This window comes from Thalassophryne amazonica, chromosome 8 (genome assembly GCF_902500255.1).
Source record: "Thalassophryne amazonica chromosome 8, fThaAma1.1, whole genome shotgun sequence".
Taxonomy (NCBI): domain Eukaryota; kingdom Metazoa; phylum Chordata; class Actinopteri; order Batrachoidiformes; family Batrachoididae; genus Thalassophryne; species Thalassophryne amazonica.
This window is the reverse complement of record NC_047110.1, coordinates 47,830,458-47,849,220: the sequence shown is the minus strand read 5'-3', so window position 1 is coordinate 47,849,220 and position 18,763 is coordinate 47,830,458. Positions and strand designations below refer to the sequence as shown.

The window sequence follows — 18,763 nt, the reverse complement described above, 5'->3', positions numbered from 1 at the left end:
CCGAGTGCCCGTGCAATAGGTTATCCATTATCCAGTATCTAATCACATCACTTATAAAGAGGATAGACGTTAACCACCTGAGTGTAACTAAAGTATAATTTTATATTCAATTTAAAACTATACCTGGGTTTAAATATTTCTCACAAACAACATGCTTTCAAAAATGTTACTTTAGGCTACAAGCTGAAAATTTTGCTTCAATTCACAGCTTCTTTTCTTTCAGATCTTTGGTGATGGTGAATCTAACATGAGATAAATGTAAAAAGAGACACTTGCTGACTTAACATGCTTAACCATTAACTGGAAACTTCAGTAAAACATGTCAGCTACTAGAAGTAGAACATTTGTATACCCTATTGGTTCCACCGACTGAAATAAAGGGAAACAAATTGCCCTCAAATGGGCAAATACTCAAGGTATTTTTCTTCAAACACACTGATTTGAAGAAAACTGTCCATGATGCTGCTGTGACCTCTATAGACATGGCAATTCCTTTTTGGGAGAGAGCTAGAATCCCACTGAGGGCAAAGCAGCATCTGATCACAAAGTTAGAAAAGGTGTTCGGAAAATGGAAAACATTGAAAAAGACCAAGAATCGCAATACAGACAAGCAGAAGAAAGATGAAACAGTGTTTTGTGAATCTTTGGAGGACTTGTTTGACATGGCACATCAGGATGTCCTAACAATGATAAAGTTTGAAGATGACAGACAGTTCCTACTTGCTCAGCGAGAGAAAGGTAGAAGGGGATGCATGGCAGGCATAGATAAAATACAAACTGCCAAAGAACAAAGAGCAGAAAAAAGGAAAGCTGCAGAAGCAACATACAAAGAGAAACTGGAGGAGCCTGGACCATCTAATGTCTCACTACCTGACACTGTCTCCAGCCAGAGTGAAGAGAACACAGAAAGTCCAGATGAAGAATTTGTTATGCCAGCGCCACAAAAAGCCAGTAAAATTAAAGCTGTTGTAACACCAGGACTTGCAGCAGCATTGGATAGGACCCAAACAACAGACAGAAGTTCCACCTATATTCTGACTGAAACGGCAGCAAGTCTTGGTCATGATGTAAGCAACTTAAATATCATTATCATGTAAAGGATGTTCTCTTATGTTACACAGCTGTATAATTGGTTCTTGTGCTGATTCATACATTTCTGAATATTAAGTACTGCAAGGCATAAAGAATATTATTGTTTGGAGCTAGATCAACATATATGTGGAAATATATAAAGCATAGACTTATTTAAATGTATCAATAATGAAACTATTTCATCAATAAAATGAAAATGCAATGTTTGATTGTTACAAAATCTTCGCTACCCCAGTATGTAGGTATTGTAGGAGCATGATACATGTACGAGAAGAACTGCATCTCACAATTCATGTTTTAGTGTTAACTATTTTATGGGATATGAAAAGATTTGATTTTCCAATGTATTGCCATAATTTCTGTCCTGACATATCAATATTAAACTGACAGAAATAATTTGGAAATATCTGGAAATGACCATACTATATGACAAAGTTATTGCCAGCAAAATCTTTAAGGGCTGTGTGCTACCAGTAAAAATTATTAGAGTTTTATGAAATTGTACATGATGTGTTTTTATGTTAGGTACAATAAATTTAGAGGGTGAGACGAAGTTTTTTGAAAAATTTTTTTGACCATTTTTATGGACCACCCTAATGTCCAGTAATATGCACAGTCCCATTTCAAATAAACATACATATACACCAATGCCTCACATTTACTTCCCAAACCAAGGCAGGTAACCATTTTTACATCTGGGCAGACTAAAACAATGCAGTTTAAGTGGTTTGTACAGGTATACAGACAGGTAGCATGAGGGAAATTTGAACAAAGGCCTATATATCAGTAGACCAGATTCTTATCCACTGAACCACCTACTCTAGAACAGTGTAGGATAGAAGCTGAGCAACCAATATGTCGACCTTGGTTCAGTTCTCAGTTATACTATTATCCTTTGACAAGACACTTCATCTGCATTGCACCAGTCCACCCAGCTGTAAATGGATACCAGTGTTGTCTGGGGAAGTACAGTGGACTCGCATCACATCTGGGGAAGTGGTTGACTCTCATCGAATTCACAATACATTATCCAGTGATAAGTGCCAACACCTTTGGGGCTATAGAGGACTTAGTTCTTCTTCATTACCCTTGAATGGTAGTAGGTGTTGCTTTGGTTTCCATGGGTTAGGGCCCCTTCACACATAGTACAAATGTGGTCAAAGCGCGCATGAAGCAGGAATCGTATGCAATACGTGTAAAATCGTAGCTGCTTCTAATGCCTCGTACACTTGTTGCTACAACTATTTGCACATAAGAGCGGCTGAAAGGCAGAGTGTGCACTGTGAGAGTCCATAACGTGTTTGGACAGACATGAACTAACAACTGCCCACTGTGACGTGTGTCTGCCTGCATAAAAACATATATCGCTGTTGCAATGGGCTGCAGCTGCGAGCACGTGCTGCGCACATTGACAGGCTACCCTAGATCAAATGGACCATCAGATCATAACACGCAGCGGGCGATCTGAATGTCACGTCACCCACGTGAGGTCTGTTCCACAACGCAGTGTCTGTCTTGTGGCGCACCGTCCACCATGAGGCCAGTTGGACACACCGCCAGCAGGTGTGGATATGATAAGAGCGCCCTGCTTGTCATTCATATCATTTCATGACTATACGTCTGTGACCATGGGTCATCTACAGAGGAACAGACGGATACCTGTATTGCCTGCTTGATAAGAGGGATTCAATAAAATGCGGTGTTTTTTCATTGGTGTGTAGCTGTAATTTTTAAAAAGACGTCCATGTCCTTCTTGATGTCAGGCATTTTCCTGCACCTTTTACAGGCCAGTGATGGTAGCTCAGTGGTAACATTTCTGGCTGGCAATCAGAGCTTTAGGAAATTGCAGGTTCAAATCCTGTGGGTGGTGTGTATTTGTTTTTTTCACAACAGCTGTGCGATGTGGTTACACATGCTGCAGCTGCTTGCTCTGTGTTCCCGTGTGCACAAAACCATTGCAGCATGTGTTTTTTATTTATTTTTTTCCACAGCAGCGGTGTCCCTGCGTGCATGAACCATCACAGCGGTATCGTTCACACCTGCTTGTCGGCTCGATGTTTTCGTGGTTCACTCATACGAGCTGTTCCGCCGTGAGTCACCCTGATTTGTACGTATTTATTCGTACTATGTGTGAAGGGGCTCTTAATGTTGACTTCAGTTCTGAAAATAAACCAATGTGTTGCTTACAAATTAGTTTTGCTGCCTCCTCAGGGTTGCAGACTTGGTAAGGGGAAATGAATCCACTTTGTGGAGAGAAGAAAGCTGGAAAATTCCTTGGACATGCCATAAGTAGCTACACACACTCCTTGTGTCTCCTAACAAAAAACACAAGAGTAGAAATAACCAATGATTTGGAAATGTAAGAATGTAGACTAAAATGAGACATATATATTGGATTTACATCATAATTACAAATATCAATAATAAATATGTGTGCTGCTGACAAATGTACACTGCACACCCAAATGTTACAGCAATCTTGAAATAATATTATTATTCTTACAAGGAATTCCAGTGTGCGACCAATGTCCAGAATCGACTTGACCCCAGCGGAGACTACAGCAATAGGTGTTTGGCCCAGCTCCGTCAGATCTGAACTGATATCTAGACCTGAAACAAACAAAACAGACATTCAGTTGATTAATGCTAATGTAAATCATAGCTCAAACAGAGCATGTCACTAAACCAAAAAGTTGGTTGATCAATCCCTGAAAACTCAAAAATTAAGTCCACATGGCTCCTGGTGTCAAACCCTTTAAAACTGGGAAGAGATATCTTCTGGTACGGCATCTGAGTCTAAAAGCTAAGCCATTAAGTGTGTTCTTAAATAATAGATGGATGAATCCTCCAAATTATTAGAATGGTCAAAATAGCAGATCAGCCCCCTGAGTTTGGTCTGCATGAGGTAAGGGTTAGGCATTACGCAGCTTTGTTGTGATTTGGCACTATATAACAAAAATAAAATGAATTGAATTATAATGGTAAGTCTTTACATAAATGTGTCACTCCATATAGACTGCACTGCACAATACTAGGAAAACTGATTGTCCTGATAGCTACCTTTTGGTACGGGCTAACCAGGCAGCCGCCTGGGGCAGCATTTTTTCATGACGGGGGGGCGGCACCAGCACTTTTGGCGCTCCCTGTGGCTGCAGGTGCCTGTTTGCTAAGAGGTCCACAGAACAGAAGCAGTGTGTGAGAGGTTTGGTGCACAGTTGTCTCCTGCACTGTCCACGGGGACAGGCGCTCTCCTTCCTGTGTGCTTTGCTCCCCTTTGGCATCCTGCTCCGCTCAGCGAGATCCTGCTGTACAGCTCCACAGCATCTCCTCTGGCAGGGAAAAGACCACTTAGGACGCAGCTCAGAACTACAACTCTGTGCCACATTTCTCTGCCGATCATCCAGCACCAAAATGAAGGAAGGACGAGGCAGGCAGCCAGTTTCTAAAATAAAAGGCACTTCAAAGCGGACAGACAGGATGTAAGAACGGGTTTGAATCTCACCGAAGAGAACAAACTGCCCACTCATGAAAAAAAAGTTTGCAGAAAGGACAGCCTGCCTATTTGTAAGGAGGGTTTAGAACTTGAGTTGCAGTGGCACTTCTAAAATATTAAGAATAATAACAAAACAATAAAAAATAACTGTGCAAAATTTTGTGGGTTTTTTTGTGGGGGGGGGGGGCAGCGCTGGTAGGGAGTCTCGCCCGGGGAGTAATTCAGTGTAGAACCGCCACTGAGGAGGGCTCTCTTAATACCGTCTTCAGGTCCACAATGTACACGATGTGACTCAGCACATAGTCTGTTCTTTTCACCCATCCATCCATCCATTTCTTCCGCTTTATCCGGAGTCGGGTAGCGGGGCAGCAGCTCAAGCAAAGCCGCCCAGACCTCCCGATCCACACACACCTCCCCAAGCTTCTCTGGGGGAAACCCAAGGCGTTCCCAAGCCAGCCGAGAGATTTAGTCCCTCCAGCGTGTTTTCATCCCCGGACGCTTAACACTCGGCTGCAAACCGCCCCAGTGCACGCTGAAGGTCCTGATTTGACGAAGCCAACAGAACCACATCGTCCGCAAACAGCAGAGACGAGATTCTGTGGTTCCCAAACCAGACCCCCTCTACACCCTAGCTGCGCCTATAAACTCTGTCCATAAAAATAATGAACAGAACCGGTGACAAAGGGCAGCCCTGGCAGAGGCCTACGTGCACTGGAAACAGGTTTGACTTACTACCGGCAATGCGAACCAAGCTCCTGCTATCCGGTGGTACAGGGACCGGATAGCGCTTAGCAAAGGACCCCTGACCCCTACTCCCGGAGCACTCCCCACAGGGTGCCCCGAGGGACACGGTCGAATGCCTTCTCCAGATCCACAAAACACATGTGGACTGGTTGGGCAAACTCCCATGAACCCTCGAGCACCCGATGGAGCGTGTAGAGCGTGGTCCAGTGTGCCGCGACCAGGACGAAAACCACACTGCTCCTCCTGAATCCGAGGTTCAAACCATCGGTCGAATTCTCCTCTCCAGTACTCTGGAATAGACCTTACCGGGTGAAGGCTGAGGAGTGTGATCCCCCTATAGTTGGAACACACCCTCCGGTCCCCCTTCTTAAACAGAGGGACTACCACCCAGGTCTACCAATCAGAGGCACTGGTCCCCGATCGCCAAGCGATGTTGCAGAGGCGTGTCAGCCAAGACAGCCCACAACATCCAGAGACTTAGGTACTCAGGACGGATTTCATCCACTCCAGGAGCCTTGCCACCAAGGAGCTTTCTAACCACCTCGGTGACTTCGGCCTGGTTAATGGATGAGTCCGTCTCTGAGGCCCCAGTCTCTGCTTCCTCTTCGGAAGACCGTGACGATGGGATTGAGGAGATCCTCGAAGTACTTCCTTCCACCCGCCCGACAACATTCCCAGTCAGGGTCAACAGCTCCCCACCCGCACCGTACACAGTGCTGGTGGAGAGCTGCTTCCGCCTCCTGAGGCGGTGAAAAGAAGTGAAGACCCTTCTTTTCACCCTGCTATAACAAAATTACATATTGTAATATTTAGTTTTCACATGGAGTCTCGCTACCGAGGTGTAACAATCTGTGCTTTGATTAATAAAATTAATAAATAAAAAAAATGTAATTACACACTCCAATCTTTAACAGAAAAAGAAAAAAAAAAAAAATTCATTACATGTTGCCATCAGAGCGCAGCGTACCATGACTGTGTGGTACAAACATTTTCGGTTTGAGCCAGAGTGAACAGTTTTTATCTTACCATTACAGATAATCCAGGTGTCTCACTGTCACATCTCTTCTTTTATTCTTTCCAGTATTTGCCTGCAACACGTTTCAAAAAAGTTGGGGCAGTGGTATGTTTACTACTGTGTTACATCACCTTTCCTTCTAACAACACTCAATAAGCATTTGGGAACTGAGGACACTAATTGTGGAGCGTCATGATTGAGTATAAAAGGAGCATCCCAACAGGCTCAGGCCATTCACAACCAAAGATGGGGTGAGGATCACCACTTTGTGAACAACTGCGTGAAAACAATAGTCCAACAATTTAAGAACAATGTTTTTCAATGTTCAATTGCAAGGAATTTAGGGATTCCATCATCTACAGTCCATAATATAAACAGAAAGATTCAGAGAATCTGGAAAACTTTCTACACATAAGCGAGAAGGCCGAAAACCAACATTGAATGCCAGTGACCTTTGATCCCTTGTGTAAAGAATCTTACCGCATGGCTCAGAAACATTTCAGAAAAACCATTGTCAGTTAACAAAAGTTTGTCGCTACATCTACAAGTGCAAGTTAAACTCTACCATGCAAAGCGAAAGCCAAGCATCAGCAACATCCAGAAATGCCGGCCGCCTTCTTTGGAGCTCACTTGAAATGGACAGACCCAAAGTGGAAAAGTGTGCTATGATTTGATGGGTCCACATTTCAAATTGTTTTTGGAAATCATGGATGTTGTGTCCTCCTGACAGAAGAGGAAAAAGACCATCCAGATTGTTACCAGTGCAAAGTTCAAAAGCCAGCATCTGTGATGGTATGGGGATGTGTTAGTGCCCATGGCATGGGCAACTTACACATCTATGATGGCACCATCAGTGCTGAAAGGTACATCCAGTCCGCAACACATGCTGCCATCCAAGCAATATCTTTTTCAGGGGACGTCCCTGCTTATTTCAGCAAGACAATGCCAAGCCACATTCTGCACGTGTTACAACAGCATGGCTTCGTAGTAAAAGAGTGCGGGTACTAGACTGGCCTGCCTGCAGTCCAGACCTGTCGCCCATGTGAAAATGTGTGGCGCATTATGAAGCTCAAAATACAACGGAGACCCTGGACTGTTGAACAACTGAAGTCACACATCAACCAAGAATGGGAAAGAATTCCACCTACAAAAGCTTCAACAATTAGTGTCCTCAGTTCCCAAATGCTTAATGAGTGTTGTTAGAAGGAAAAGTGATGTAACACAGTGGTAAACATACCACTGTCCCAGCTTTTTGTGAAACGTGTTGCAGGCATCCATTTCAAAATGAGCAAATATTTGCACAAAAACAATAAAGCTTATCAGTTTGAACATTAAATAGTCTTGGTATTTGTTGGTGTATTCAATTGAATATAAGTTGAAGAGGATTTGCAAATTATTGTATTCTGTTTTTATTTACATTTTACACAACATCCCCAACTTCAGTGGAATTGGGGTTGTAAAAAAATGGAATTGAACTGACTTTGTAGACAATATTTCTATTTTTCTTGCGCTGCTGATTCTCTCATTCTGTATTTGGCCCTACTTTTGCCCAACACATCTATACCAATGTCTTGTTAACCTCCCGTCACTGGCCCATATCTCAGCCTCCATCATTACTGTTCTTGTCAGTCTTATCAGCCCAACCTTTAACCCTTACCTTGATTATTTGGTCATGTTACACCTCAGCTACCCTGCTCCAATAGCCTCAGTAAAGCTATATTTGAGGACATGTTGAAAATAACTGTTTTTAAAAGCTGGACATAAAAATGTGTAAACAATGTGATGTGCAAATAAACCTACTGTTTTCCTCCATCTCTGTGGGACTCCTCCAATTCCTCCCGTGACAAAGACAGGGATACCAGTTCTGTGCGCAGCAATCATCGTAGCTGACACAGTTGTACCCCCAGAGAGACCCTGTGGAAACAAAAGTACTGTAGATACAAACACAACATGCAAAGCACTACAAGCTGCAAGTACAACTACAGTATGCTGTGCATCTGGAAAGTATTCACAGCACTTCATTTTTTTCAACATTTTATGTTACAGCCATATTCCAAAATGGAGTTAATACTTTTTTTCCCTCAAAATTCCTGTTCACCACTCCCAACATGACATAAAATTTTTTTTATTTTTTTTTTTATTCTTTGCAAATTTATTAACCCTCTGGGGTCCGAGGGCATTTTTGGACAGTTCACTCGCCTGGCATAAAGTTTTATTATTGCTATTAACAGCTCTCCCTGCATCCCACAATCAAGTTTTATGTCTCTTTTTTTTCCAGGACAACCTGATCTTCAAAATATATATGCTTTTGTTGTGTTTTATAAGTGTAATAAAGGTTTACAATCAGAAATAAGAAAGGGAAAAAATAAAGTGGAAAATAATTTTCCACACACATTTATTCAAAACACACAGCAAACTATAATGCTTGCCTCTACTGGTGGTTGGCTCTCACTGCGGTATTGTATCACTTCCTGTTCCGGAGCGCAGCGGTGCTTTGCTGTATGTTAGCTGTTTAATCTGCGTAGTTAGATTGATCTAAATAACTAGACAACGATTTGTTCACAGTGTAATCTTCACGTGCCTTAACTAAAGCACTCCCTCTGCTGAATCACCTCTAAATTATTTACACATTATTCCTTTGTGGTGTTTTAGGAATCCGCTAGCTTAGCGCAGCTACTAGCTCTTAGCTGGTTTAGAATGGCAGCTTCTCTTGTCTCTCCCGCATTTTTCTGCTCTGGGTGTGAAATGTTTAGTTATTCCTCGGCCTCCTTTAGCAGTAATGGTACTTGTAATAAGTGTAGCTTATTCGTAGCTTTGGAGGCCAGGCTGGGCGAATTGGAGATTCGGCTCCACACCTTGGAAAATCCTACAGCTAGCCAGGCCCCTGTAGTTGGTGCGGACCAAGGTAGCTTAGCCACCGTTAGCTGTCCCCCAGCAGATCCCGAGCAGCCAGGAAAGCAGGCCAGCTGGGTGACTGTGAGGAGGAAGCGTAGTCCTAAACAGAAGCCCCCTGTACACCACCAACCCGTTCACATCTCTAACCATTTTCCCCACTTGGTGACACACCCGCCGAGGAACAAACTCTGGTTATTGGCGACACTGTTTTGAGAAATGTGAAGTTAGCGACACCAGCAACCATAGTCAATTGTCTTCCGGGGGCCAGAGCAGGCGCACTGAGGAAATTTGAAACTGCTGGCTAAGGCTAAGCGTAAATTTGGTAAGATTGTAATTCCGCGTCGGCAGTAATGAAACCCAGTTACGAAAATCGGAGGTCACTAAAATTAACATTGAATCGGTGTGTAACTTTGCAAAAACAATGTCGGACTCTGTAGTTTCTCTGGGCCAGGGTTGGGACCAGGAAGCAGAGTTGTAGTCTTACACACCTCTCTGCAGTTTCTCTCCCCCTGCCATCCCCCCATACCCCATCCCCGTAGAGACGGTGCTTGCTCCCAGACCACCAACAACCAGTAAAAATCTATTTAAAGCATAAAAATTCAAAAAGAAAAAATAATATAGCACCTTCAACTGCACGACAGACTAAAACAGTTAAATGTGGTTATTAAACATTAGGTCTCTCTCTTCTAAGTCCCTGTTAGTAGATGATATAATAATTGATCAACATATTGATTTATTCTGCCTTACAGAAACCTGGTTACAGCAGGATGAATATGTTAGTTTAAATGAGTCAACACCTCTGAGTCACACTGTCAGAATGCTCGTAGCACAGGCCGAGAGGGAGGATTAGCAGCAATCTTCCACTCCAGCTTATTAATTAATCAAAAACCCAGACAGAGCTTTAATTCATTTGAAAGCTTGACTCTTAGTCTTGTCCATCCAAATTGGATGTCCCAAAAACCAGTTTTATTGTTGTTATCTATCGTCCACCTGGTCGTTACTGTGAGTTTCTCTGTGAATTTTCAGGACCTTTTGTCTGACTTAGTCCTTAGCTCAGATAATTATAGTGGGCGATTTTAACATCCACATAGATGCTGAGAATGACAGCCTCAACACTGCATTTAATCTATTATTAGACTCAACTGGCTTCGCTCAAAATGTGAATGAGTCCACCCACCACTTTAACCATACTTTAGATCTTGTTCTGACTTATGGTATGGAAATTGAAGACTTAACAGTATTCCTGAAATCCCCCTTCTGTCTGATCATTTCTTAATAACATTTACTTTAATGGACTACCCAGCAGTGGGGAATAAGTTTCATTACAGTAGAAGTCTTTCGGAAAGCGCTGTAACTAGGTTTAAGGATATGATTCCTTCTTTGTTATGTTCTCCAATGCCATATACCAACACAGTGCAGAGTAGCTACCTAAACTCTGTGAGTGAGATAGATTATCTCGTCAATAGTTTTACATCCTCATTGAGCACAACTTTGGATGCTGTAGCTCCTCTGAAAAAGAGAGCCTTAAATCAGAAGTGCCTGACTCCGTGGTATAACTCACAAACTCGCAGCTTAAAGCAGATAACCCATAAGTTGGAGAGGAAATGGCGTCTAATTTAGAAGATCGTCACTTAGCCTGGAAAAAGAGTCTGTTGCTCTATAAAAAAGCCCTCCGTAAAGCTAGGACATCTTACTACTCATCACTAATTGAAGAAAATAAGAACAACCCCAGGTTTCTTTTCAGCACTGTAGCCAGGCTGACAAAGAGTCAGAGCTCTATTGAGCCGAGTACTCCTTTAACTTTAACTAGTAATGACTTCATGACTTTCTTTGCTAATAAAATTTTAACTATTAGAGAAAAAATTATTCATAACCATCCCAAAGACATATCGTTATCTTTGGGTGCTTTCAGTAATGCTGGTATTTGGTTAGACTCTTTCTCTCCGATTGTTCTGAGTTATTTTCATTAGTTACTTCCTCCAAACCATCATGTCTATTAGACCCATTCCTACCAGGCTGCTCAAGGAAGCCCTACCATTAATTAATGCTTCAATCTTAAATATGATCAATCTATCTTTATTAGTTGACTATGTACCACAGGCTTTTAAGGTGGCAGTAATTAAACCATTAGTTAAAAAAGCCATCACTTGACTCAGCTATCTTAGCTAATTATAGGCCAATCTCCAACCTTCTTTTTCTCTCAAAAATTCTTGAAAGGGTAGTTGTAAAACAGCTAACTGATCATCTGCAGAGGAATGGTCTATTTGAAGAGTTTCAGTCAGGTTTTAGAATTCATCATAGTACAGAAACAGCATTAGTGAAGGTTACAAATGATCTTCTTATGGCCTCAGACAGTGGACTCATCTCTGTGCTTGTCCTGTTAGACCTCAGTGCTGCTTTTGATACTGTTGACCATAAAATTTTATTACAGAGATTAGAGCATGCCATAGGTATTAAAGGCACTGCGCTGCGGTGGTTTAAATCATATTTATCTAATAGATTACAATTTGTTCATGTAAATGGGGAGTCTTCTTCACAGACTAAAGTTAATTATGGAGTTCCACAAGGTTCTGTGCTAGGACCAATTTTATTCACTTTATACATGCTTCCCTTAGGCAGTATTATTAGAAAGCATTGCTTAAATTTTCATTGTTACGCAGATGATACCCAGCTTTATTTATCCATGAAGCCAGAGGACACACACCAATTATTAAACTGCAGGAATGTCTTACAGACATAAAGATATGGATGACCTCTAATTTCCTGCTTTTAAATTCAGATAAAACTGAAGTTACTGTACTTGGCCCCACAAATCTTAGAAACATGGTGTCTAACCAGATCCTTACTCTGGATGGCATTACCCTGACCTCTAGTAATACTGTGAGAAATCTTGGAGTCATTTTTGATCAGGATATGTCCTTCAATGCGCATATTAAGCAAATATGTAGGACTGCTTTCTTGCATTTGTGCAATATCTCTAAAATTAGAAAGGTCTTGTCTCAGAGTGATGCTGAAAAACTAATTCATGCATTTATTTCCTCTAGGCTGGACTATTGTAATTCATTATTATCAGGTTGTCCTAAAAGTTCCTTGAAAAGCCTTCAGTTAATTAAAAATGCTGCAGCTAGAGTACTGACGGGGACTAGGAGAGCATATTTCACCCATACTGGCCTCTCTTCATTGGCTTCCTGTTAATTTTAGAATAGAATTTAAAATTCTTCTTCTTACTTATAAGGTTTTGAATCATCAGGTCCCATCTTATCTTAGGGACCCTTATCTTAGGGACCTCATAGTACCATATCACCCCAATAGAGCACTTTGCTCTCAGACTGCAGGCTTACTTGTAGTTCCAAGGGTTTTTAAGAGTAGAAAAGGAGGCAGAGCCTTCAGCTTTCAGGCTCCTCTCCTGTGGAACCAGCTCCCAATTCGGATCAGGGGAGACAGACACCCTCTCTACTTTTAAGATTAGGCTTAAAACTTTCCTTTTTGCTAAAGCTTATAGTTAGGGCTGGATCAGGTGACCCTGAACCATCCCTTAGTTATGCTGCTATAGACTTAGACTGCTGGGGGTTCCCATGATGCACTGAGTGTTTCTTTCTCGCCTTGGGGCAACTGTTTGTTGTGATTTGGCGTTATAAAAATAAAATTGATTTGATTTAATAAACAACTGTTTTGACACTTTATAAAGGTAATCTGAGGTCTGTGTGAAAGACTGGACAACAAAAAAGTTCAAACAATAAACAAAAATGCACATTTTGAACAATATACAAAATGGTCTATGTGTTTTGTTTGTTTTCAACTCAAAGCAATTTCTGTCTGCTATTACACAAAGGTCACATCACAAATTTCTATTTCTACTGTGTTTTGGAGTCTTATGTCTGACTCTGCAAGCAGCTTTCATTTCACACTTTGGCTCCTTGCAGTCTGAGGAGCAGCCCCGTCCCTCACCTTATTGATATGGTAAACAGTGCTTTACGCCAGAGGGAGAGAGCCACAGAGTAATCCAGTAACATTCAAATGCAAACTAGTGGAGCAATCCTGATAGTTACACAACCTTTGTTTGAGCACGTGAGATTGTCATGCGAGGCTCTCGTCTGCTTTCACTTTCGCTGTGCGTAATGGCGCAGGGCGCAAAGGAAAAGTTAGGTGGCTATTCAAACTGGCCAACTAGTAAGATATCACTCCTGAAAATGATCTTTGGTTTATCACGTGAGGTAAATCTGCCCTGCGATTGGATTTTGGAACACCATGTGACAGTGAACCAATTCCAACTGGACGCTCACATTCCGCACGTCATCACACAGCTACAAAGATGGCCGACGGTGGATCGAAAGTCTGCGGAGTTAACTTTTCAACAAAAAAAAAAGGAAGTTTCTATCTCATATCACTAAAAGTTATTTATAATTTAGTAAAGGTTGGTCCCAGCCGTCGTATATGACAGCGTTGGCCCCAGAGGGTTAATAGAGGGTTGCTCAATACTTTGTTGATGCACCTTTGGCAGCAATTACAGCTTCAGGTCTTCTTGAATATGATGCCACAAGCTTGGTGTACCCATCTTTGGGCAGTTTTGCCTATTCCTCTTTGTAGCACCAATCAAGCTCCATAAGGTTGGATGGGGAGCGTCGATGCACAGCCATTTTCAGATCCCTTCAGAGATGTTAATTATCTTGGCTGTGTGCTTATGGTCTTTGTCCTGCTGAAAGATATGATATGATAAGGTATGATGCTGCCACCACCATGCATCACTGTAGGGATGGTACCTGGTTTCCTCCAAACATGATGACTGGGATTGACACCAAAGAGTTCAATCTTTGTCTCATCAGAATTTTGTTTCTCATGGAATTTTGAGCTTCATGGCAAAGGCTGTGAATACTTATGTACATGTGATTTCTTAGTTTTTTTATTTTTAATAAATTTGCAAAAATCTCAACTTTTCACATTATCATTATGGGGTATTGTGTGTAGAATTTTGAGGAAAAAATGAATTTCATCCATTTTGGTACACTGCTGTAACATAACAAAATGTGGAAAAAATGAAGCGCTGTAAATACTTTCTGGATGCACCGTAGTTGACAGTGTATAATTTGATATGTGCATTAATGACATGAACTCTCACTTTGCTAATAACATAAGGCAGATCACATCGGGACACCTTGACAGAGCTGTTGCACTGGGCTAAGTGTTTAAGGTCCTCTAATGATAGGCCAACATGGACTTTGCCTTGAATCACTCCAATAGTGGCTGGAGTTGCTCCTTCAGCTCGCACAATGTTCTCCACTTCTTTTGCAGTGCTAGATTCAGACATAACCAGGTTTATTAACAGCATACACATCAAACCACTGACACTGCAATGTGCCAGCCCTGTTAAAACATAGTTCCATTTCATCCCTCCTGACCACCAGAGGGCGGTACTGAAAGCACTGAATGATCCTTCGCGCATGCGCAGTTCGAGTAATAATACCGAAATAGGTCACACCTGACACCACGGATGACCAATCACAGTGTATATAAGCATACGTCATCCAAAGCTGTGTTCCTTTTTTTCTTCTCGTGCACGGTTCACTACTGTTGGTGTCCGCCATTTTGTGCTGGATATTTATTGTGGTTTTGCCATCGTTGGATGCCCTTTCGCCTTTCCTTTTGGCAGGAGCAGCGTTTTTCGCCCTCCTGGAGCTGCGACGGTTCTTGTTACTGCAGTAAGTGTCTCTTTTATTCGCCATTACCGGTGACGGCAGCATTTTCGCCCCCTCTCCCGGTATTGCGCATGTACACGGACATACATATATTGTTTCAAGCTACCTGGGTTAGACTTTGGTCCTTTTGTTTGTTAGTTTTTGCTTCTACCTGTGACAGCAGCACGAGCGCCCCTCTCCCGATTTTGAGCCGTTTACATTGTAGCTGACTGTGTTAGCCTTTTTGGGTTGCGTCTTTGGCTACTTCTGGTGACGGCGGCGTGTGCGCTCCCCTATCCCAGTTTTTTTTGGCCTGCATTTTGTCACAGCTAACGGAGTTGGTCTCCTGTTTTGCTATTACTGGTGACGGCAGCATTCATGCCCCCTCGTCTCTGTGCTGGCATATATTCTGTAGACTGCTAGTTGTGTGGATTTGCCTGATGAGCGGTCGGGCTTATGGACAGCTCCCACTGCTGTGCTGCTCGTGGACTCGCACTCCGAGCTGATGACGGTCATGACCTGTGCCCAGCTTGTCTTGGGCTTGACCACCTGACGGAGGTGCTGTCTGGACGTCCCTGTATGAATTGCAGTTACATGCCTTGTGCTGTGAGAGTGGCTCGGCTGGCACAGGTGCACCCTCAACAAGAGGCCAACCAGCTCCTGCTTTCGGTGCAGGTGACTGCACCCAGGCGTTCAAAGCGTTGGAGTGAGGTCACTGCTACCGCAGCTCCTCCTAAGAAATGGGGCAAAACCGATCAAGGCCTTGCCACAAGGTTGGAGCACCTGTCTGCAGAAATGGCTGAGATGAAGTCATTGTTTCAAGCCCGGCAGCTGGAAGCTCCCTTGCCTGAGACAGGGGCTTCTCCACCTATGCCTGAGTTGGCGGTGGAGGAGGATGTATTGTCTCTCGCCACCTCGGTCTCTCATTTTGGGGCGGAAGCAGAGACTCGGTTGTCTCTTGCTTCTGAAACTGGTTCGTTCGGCTCATCTCAAAGTGTAGTCAGTGAGTTGAGCGATGCCGCTGTGCAGGATATTAAGCGTAGGGCCTTTAATCTCCTGCAGTTAGATATCCAGTGGCAGAGGAGGCTCGTCCGCAGGTTTGGCTGGCGCAGTCTACCCTGACTGAGGCATGTCGGAGGACCCTCCGTGGTGTTCCAGTGCAGCCAGGTGAGCTGTTTGGCCAGGCTGCCCTGGGGCGGACCATCCAGGCACAGCAGACTAGGCACCACGCTCTGGCCTCAACAGAACTGTGTCCCGCAGCGTTCGAGGCGTTCGTCTGTTGGCCATGAGGTGCAGCCACCCCCGCCTCGATACTGATCTGAGGGTTATCAGTGGGGCTCTCAACCAGGCAGGCCCGAGCTTCGGATGGTGGCGGCCAACACCCAGGGCCCCTAGGGGTCGTGGAGAGGGGAGGTGAGGCCACCGGCGCCGGCAGTCGGATGGTTTTCCCATCAGCAGCTCGACTACTGGGCTGCTCACACTGTGGATCTGTGGGTGGCTGCTACTTTGACCCATGGCTACAAGTTGCAATTCCGGCGCCAGCCACACTTCTTGGACCAGGTCAAGGTGGCTTTGATTGCCACCCAGTGAAAGCCCAAGCACTAGACCAGGAGCTCTCTGCCCTCTTGGCCAAGGGTGCTATCGAGGTGGTGGATCCTCTGCAGCGACCCAGAGGCTACTATTCAACATATTTCCTCATATCAAAAAAGACTGGCGGGTTTTGTCCCATTTTAGATCTGCGGGGACTCCATCGTAATTTGAAGGTGCTGCCGTTTCACATGTTGACCACGGCGGAGGTCCTTCAGTCTGTGGCAAGGGGAGAGTGGTTTACATCAATGGATCTGACCAATGCCTACTTTCATGTACCTATTGCGGCAGACCACCGCCGCTTTCTGAGGTTTGCCTATCAAGGTCGTCATTGGCAGTTTCGGGTACTCCCGTTTGGCCTCTCCATTTCGCCAAGGGTGTTTACTCGATGTGTAATGGCAACTCTCGCCCCGCTGAAAGCATGCGGAACGCAGATTCTGCCGTATCTCGATGATTGGCTTCTGTGTGCCCCATCTCGGGCGCGTGCATCTCGGGTTGTGCATCGGCTGCTTGCTCACGCATCCCAGTTGGGTCTCAAGGTCAACCTGGATAAGAGTTGCCTTACTCCTTCTCAGACCACTGTTTTTCTCGGGGTGGCCTTGGATTCAACTTCCACTGAGGCTCGTCCATCCATCCGCAAGATAGACGATATCCTCCAGTTGGTCAGTCGGTTCAAGCTAGGCAGGCAGTTTCCATACATCGCCTTCCTGCAACTTCTTGGCAAACTGACGCCCTGTGCAGAGGTGGCTCAACAGCTTTCATCTGGACCCCCGACTGCACAGACATCGCAAGCTCACAGTGACATGGTTGTGCCTCCAGGCCTTGGCTCCCTGGAGGACCAGGGCTTATTTGTCCAGGGGCGTCCCATTGGGGCTAGTGGTGTGCCGCAGTGAGGTGGTGACCACAGATGCCAGTTCCACGGGATGGAGTGTGGTCTGGCAGCACAGAGCGGTTCATGGGCTCTGGAGCCGAAGGGATCGCTTGAGACATATCAATGTGCTGGAGCTACGGGCAGTACATTTGGATCTGAGGCACTTTCTTCCCCACCTGGAGGGGAGACATGTTCTGGTACGATCGGACAACACCTTGGTTGTCTACCACATCAACCATCAGGGGGGCACCAGATCGGCTCGTCTTCTAAGTCTCCAGGGATCTGCTGGAATGGGCCTTTCCTCGTCTGTCCACTCTACGGGCGGAGTGTCTACAAAGAGAGCAGAACCGAGCTGCGAACGCACTCTCTTGTCAGGCGCCTGCTCCAGGGGAGTGGTGTATTGGTATTAGTCATTCAGTGCTTTCAGCACTGCCCTCTGGCGGTCAGGAGGGATGAAATGGAACGAAGGTTACGTATGTAACCACAGTTCTATGGATCCCGGATGATGTAGGAACAGAGCCTCAGATGACGTATGCTTATATACACTGTGATTGGTCATCAGTGGTGTCACAGATGTGACTTTTGGTATTATTACTCAAACTGCGCATGCACAAAGGGATCATTCAGTGCTTTCAGCACCACCCTCTGCCGGTCATCCGGGATTCATAGAACTGTGGTTAGATACGTAACCTTCGTTTTATGACCCTGTGTAATATATACCTCAGATTGTGTGGATAAGGCATGCCGTGTGTGATAATTGTGCTCTCTAGTGCCACCACTGGTTTGTTTACTGCCAGTGCCTGGGATACAGATGGATGAATTTTGAAAAATCTGTCTGAGAAGAATCACAGTGAACAGAGATGGCCATACATTCATAAATCAAGAGCAATATTATATTCTTGTCATTATCACATCCTGTATGCAGTGACGATGATACTTTGGTTGCTCTTATATTTATTGAATAGATGCATTTACCATTTGTGCATGATCTGGCCTGTAATGTTGAAACTCCATTTCTTGGAATAATTGAAAACACTCTCTTCAGCATTCTCTGTGCACACCTTAAGCCTGAAAACAATAGTAAAGTCTTTTCAAATTAATAAATCCACATCACAAACACAGTGTTGTTCTCTCAAAGGCTGATGTTGCTCCTCTAGGGTTCAGAGGGCATCTGTATATGCGTGAAGTAACCAGCTTGCCTATGTTAACTCTGTGACAAATGAGAATAGAGAGAGAACATTCATTTAGCTGCATTTACTTCACCGTTAGGATTGTTCTTCCCTCTGTTTTTTTTTTTTTTTACATTCAACAGTCATCCAAATAAGAACAAAATGGCCTTGACAAGTCACAAAAGTCCATGTGGCCATAACTTAGTGAGCTATACTAGTCATAAT

General features: G+C 44.0%; 1 pseudogene; it reads right to left on the bottom strand.

Moving 5' to 3' along the window:
• Positions 1 to 18,434, bottom strand: part of LOC117515535 — a 37,680-nt pseudogene extending 19,246 nt beyond the window's left edge.
• Between the last annotated feature and the right edge of the window lie 329 nt (positions 18,435 to 18,763).